The following is a 5,622-nucleotide window of genomic DNA, read 5'->3' as shown; positions in this document are numbered from 1 at the left end:
CCACTAATTTTGTAATTTGATCAAAAAAAGCTATCAACTTTGTCTGGCATGATTTGTTCTTTGTAAACCAATGTTGTTTATTGCTTGTGATTCCACTATCCTCTAGGTGCTTTCAAATTCACACAGAACAGCCTATTAATTCCTCCTCTGACACTTCAGGTTTGATAAAACTCAGCAGAACCTGCTACTCCACACAACTGGGTTCTGGTGCAGCTCACTCGCATCTGCTGTGACATATGTTCAAAGTGCACATTAAGGGCCTTTTTCTCCTCTCACTTACCCTGGTGTAAAACAGGAGTAAGTGAGATCAGCATCAGGCCTTGGAATCCGGAGATATGTTCATACAGCAGATGCTCTGCTCCTTTTAGATGCCATATCCTGAAACCTGCTTTTACCTGCTGTTTCTAATACAGACTCATGGGATCTGCTGTGACATAGGATTTGTTGTGACATAAAGTCCTATCTTTTGGGAAAGCAACTTGGAATCTGCTTGTCACTTGATCCGTTTATCATACAACCAGATTGGACCAGTACAATATTATAGCGACTGCTTCAATTATTATTTGATGTGTTAATTTATGTAGTGCCTATTAACTGTGACATGCATTCAACCCACACAAAATTCAGCCCTGGTTCAGCCCTTTGGCAGCTGCTGTAGCAAGCTAAATCCTGTTCTTCTTTGCAGGAACAGCCTAAGTGTTTTGCCAGCTTGGGGGGGGAAAGACATTTTTGGAACTCCCACAAATGGCTGAACCAAAAAAAAAAAAAAAAATGGGCTGGCCAATTAGTGGAAAAAGAAGGCCACTGATTCTTTCACGCAGCCCACTAGCACATGACACAATCCCAGTCAGGATTCTTGTCTGGTCCACTGGAATCTGCTGTGAAATGGAATCTGGGCCTGATGCACCATGTGGCGACAGCGTGGTATACAGTCCAGACCTCAGTACAGCTCACTTTTCCATGCTGTGGCACCTCTTCCGGTTCTGGCACTGCTGAAGAACCGTGCAGTGCAATATGGTGCTGCTACAGACCGCAGAGACGAGTATTTGGTTCTGATACAGATCAGTGCGGGATCTGTTCCAGCATACCGTGCTGATGTTGCCTAATGGGCTGGGTGTGCCCAAGATACATGGGGGGAGATCTGGGATCCACTGAAGTCAATGGGAGTTTTGCCATTGACTTCAGCCAAGCCAAGACTGCACCTATGCCTATTGCACCAGCCTAACAGACAGCATAGCTTCTACAAGACATGAGCTGTGCTTGCATTGCATGTTGGGAATGACACAGCCCTATGGAGCCTTCTGTGATACGTTGTATACAGTTTCACAAGTCTTCTCATACCAATAAAACGGTGCGCCTGCACAGCCTGCCTTCCTGGGAGCCATAATGCTGACAGCTCAGTAGGCTCTCCAATGATGCAACATACTGGAGTGAATTTCCAAAGGGTTGCATGAAGTTTTAGCTGTATAACTCCCCATTTGAATCAGTGGGACTCGCACAGCTATGCAATGCTCTGTAAATGAACTCCTGTATGACATGAAGTTCAAAGCTTGCACAACCCACTGGGATTTGCTCTGGTAAATGGAGCTGACACAGCCCAGTGGGATCTGTTATGACACATGTTGCTGATACAACCCACAGCCCATTAAGTCGAGCTATGGCTTACAGTCCAGTTCTGGCACAGCCCACTGAAGCCTGAGATGGCTCACAGTTCAGCCACAGAGAAGATTAATGGGACTGGCTGTAATCTCATCTGGCATCCCAACAGATTAAAATGGTTTTAGTGATGGACAGTGGATTTCATGTTCAGCATAATCTTGAGAAAAATGAATTATCCCAAGAAAGGATCTAGTTTAGTATGAAGGCATGATTTAGGATGTACAGCTGAATCAGGGCTTGGGGTGTGTGTGAGGGTGGTGTGCACCAAAGACCCCAATAAAGTGAGGATCTGCTCCACCTGAAATTAATTGAGGACTAAGAGACATTTCTTCTTCTTTTCCTTCTCGCACCATGCTCATTCCTATATTAGGAGAATGAGAAGGTGCTCTGACTAGAATCACTGCATGCCTTGCATTTGAATGGATAGTCCTGATTTCAACAAAACAGTAGAACAATAAAATCCAACCACTAAAAACTCTTCATGAGACAGATTCATGGAGAGTCTGATAAAGGGTGGAGACAACTTTGCTATGGACATGACTAAAATACATTGCTATGTACATTTCTTCACAAGCCTAAATTTTCTCCCTAGAAAAGGGGGTAGATTAATGTTATAACCATGTCTATCTAGAAGCCTCATGGACCTTTCAGTGACTATAATTTTCAGGAAGAAAGGTCTGCTGCATTTATGAATATAGATGTTCCTCAGACACTAGTGATCAGCAATAATTCCTGTTGCACCATAGGCTTGAGATTACAGTAACATTATTTTTGTTCATTAGTAATCACATTTACCATGAGTTACCCCAGCAGCATGAAAGTTATTGTTTTATGGTTGTGCTTTTTTCCAGTGGAAGGTCATTCAGTTACAGTGAGATAATGTAACTGATTTGGCCTGTGCGCCTGTTGTCTGAGACCACAAGGGGAGACAGTCCAGTGTTACCTCCGTTGCTGTCAAACCATTCTCAAGGCAGCGATGACTTTTCAGGGACCCTCCACCAGATATACAAGAGTTTCCTAGGAAGCGGCTTAGCAACCCTGAAAAAGGTAAGTATGAGCCCCTGTGCATGCAGTGGGGAAGGAAAGGCTGATGAGAGAACATGTGTGCATACTTTGAAAAAGCCTTTCTTTGTAGCTGCTTGTATGTGCCCTGGGGTTTTGTCAGTGGTGGTGGAGATAATAGTGTAACTATGCAAAATGTGTGAAGAAAGTGTACATCTTATGTAAGCATGTGACTTTTCCTTGGAGCTATAGTCTACAAGCTTGGAGCCCCAGAGATATCTTCAGAGCATTTAACATGACCAAATTAACCCCAAGGGACAGGCAAACACTTGTTTACACAGCAGAGAAAAGCCAAGATGGAAATTTATGGTCTCACTAAAAGAACTTCTCACCTTGTGTACAGAGGAGAGGAAAGAGATAACAATATTTCCCATTGAAAGGAAGTAGAAAAGCTCTTAACAAATCAATACCCTTATTTAGTCAATAAACCCACAAAACACCCCCTCGAGGGGATAAACATGGAGAAAATTCACTGCTTGCAAACACACACTCTCCAGTTGTGGCCCTTGAGAAGACACTTGCTGTAAGCGTGCTGGTTTGTGTTTGTGCATGCGCTGCAGTGTACAGCGGTGTGGCCACAAGGGAGCTCTGTAGCATAAAAGTCTTTGGGGAGCAAACGAATATACAGAAAGCAACAGTATAGCTGTGTGCCTGAATGTGCTTGCATGGGTGAAGTTAGTTGGGTGTGTGCGCATTTCTGAGGACAGGTGCTTGTGTAGATAGCACAAAGATTAATAACTGAGGCTGAAGTTTTCCCTCAGTTACACTGGTGCATAGCTATTGACTACTCTAGTGTTGCACCAAAGTAATGAAGAGGAGAATTTGGCCCTCACAATGCTTGTATGTCTCTTTGAAGTAAGGGGTAAATTCTGCTCTCTTTTATACCAGTGTTACTCTGGAGTAACTTCATTGAAATCATGGGCTCTTTAGGATTTCCACCAGTGTACTTGAGAGTAGAATTGGTCCAAGTTGCTCATGGTCATGGTAATGAAAGTCATTGCTAGTGGATGGCATTTCCAAAGAGCCCTAAGGGAGCAAGGCATTGAAAGTCAATGGGAACCGAGTGCCTTACTCCCATTGGAAAGCCCAGCCAGTGTCTATGTTGAACCAGGGAGGGAGTTGTGTAGATGGGGTGGAGGTTAGTCCAGTGTATCAGGATGGAGTTGCATGTGTGTACTAGGCCAGAGGTCAGTAGGGAGGGATGCTGGCTGACACGAGGACAATATGGTTGTGCGTCTGTTCACACATCTTGTATTGAGTGGGATGATGGTTGGTAGCGGGGGTGTCTACATGCTAGGAAGGAGTTGGGAAATTTGGCAAGGTCCTAAACTATGTGCCTGAGATGACCCCCTGGTGTTTGCGGGGTGAGTATCAGAGCAGGAAGGGTGTACTGGGGGGATGGGTCCAACTGGCATACCATTGCATATGTGGATCTAAGATAGGAAGTTTGTCTTCTTGTCCAAAGGTAGTTGCTTATTCTGTCAATGGCAGTATGGTGTTCATGAGATCAGGAGGGGCAGATTCTGCAGGTCAGAGGTGCCTACCGAGCTGGGGGAGGGGAAAGCTTTCATATCACTTGCTTGCACTTTGCCTGAGTCTTGCCAGTGCTGTTCCCACCATGTTTTGAAGGTGCTGAGCACAATCTGGAGGGTGCTGAGCAACTTCACTCGCACTGAAGATCACAGGCTTGCCAGCATCAGACATTCATGCATCATGAGTCAGACCCACAATCAACCCTCCCCCCCCCCCACTTCCAAAATTGGCTTAAAAATAATGAATTCTGGGTTATTTTTATTTATTTATTTTTGGGGGAGCCTTTAGGGTTCACATTTTCAAGTTTTACTTCACAATCATATAAGCTAGAAATTTACTTAAGAAAAAAAGCTGAGCTTCTCCCTTAATCACATGACTCCAAGAGCCGGGGCCTTAAGAAAAACACTAATTATCATGAGTCTTATGAGAGTTGACAACATAGAGCTCATGGAGGTGGAGAGTGCTCAGCACTTCCCAGGAGACACTCAGCACTTTGCAGAACTGGGCCCTTAATCTTTCATTAGCGGCAGGAACACCTAATTCACTCACTAATTATTTTGAAACAAACAAAACAGAAGAGTGCGGGTGTAATTTGGATTGAGTCAGAAGTGAAGCTTTGTGCCTTTGGATGCAGATTCCTTCTGCCGTTGCTGTGCAGAGCACAGTGAACCCTCTAAGGCGCCCCATGGACATTGCTGGTCGTCAGCAGGAGGCAGGCAGCCTGGAGGGATTTTCTGATGGTTATGCCAGATCAGTAGGGCACACAGGTAAGTGCCATGTGTGCTGGGATTCATGATCACATGTTATAGTGGTGGGCTAATAATAATAATACCTAGCTACTGTTTAATATTTTTCATCCACAGATCTCAAAGAGCTTTACAGAGGAGGTCAGTCCCATTATCTCTATTTTATAGATCATACTTAAAACATCAAAGTTGAAATATATATTTCCGAAAGTTAACTGTTAAATTCAATATTCACTCAAGGGGGCCTCATGTAATGGATCTGGGTTTGTGAAAATTCATCAGCTGTCAAAAGAACTGGGATTCCATCAGAGCCGCCACCCGAACTTTTCCAGCTCACCTTAAATAAAGATACAAGAAATTACATCTACCCATCATCAAATGAAGGGCCACAGTCTACTGTTCATTGTTGTACAAAATTCCTGTTGACACCAATTTCACTTATCAATTGATTGGCTTTTACATGCTCAACCTGGCCTCCAGTATTGTGGATGCAAATTCTGCACCTGCAGTTTGTGGGGGCAGTTTATTACACCCACAGCGAACCCCATTATAATGCCTAATTGCCTGATTTGAAGCTGCAGCCATCTCACGAGGCTTCCGAATGAGTACAACTGCATCCAGA

General features: G+C 44.1%; 1 long non-coding RNA gene across 1 annotated transcript; it reads left to right on the top strand.

Moving 5' to 3' along the window:
- The first annotated feature begins 2,517 nt into the window (after window positions 1-2,517).
- Window positions 2,518-5,141, top strand: LOC137155273 (uncharacterized). The gene is made up of 3 exons (XR_010920397.1): window positions 2,518-2,706; window positions 4,889-5,021; window positions 5,118-5,141. It is a non-coding gene; the product is annotated as an uncharacterized lncRNA (long non-coding RNA).
- Window positions 5,142-5,622: the final 481 nt, after the last annotated feature.

Source organism: Emydura macquarii, unplaced genomic scaffold, assembly GCF_026122565.2.
Source record: "Emydura macquarii macquarii isolate MOO-44397 ecotype Brisbane River unplaced genomic scaffold, CSIRO-AGI_Emac_v2 contig_1348, whole genome shotgun sequence".
Taxonomy (NCBI): domain Eukaryota; kingdom Metazoa; phylum Chordata; order Testudines; family Chelidae; genus Emydura; species Emydura macquarii.
Note: the sequence above shows the minus strand (reverse complement) of the source record. Positions and strands in the feature narration are given on the sequence as shown.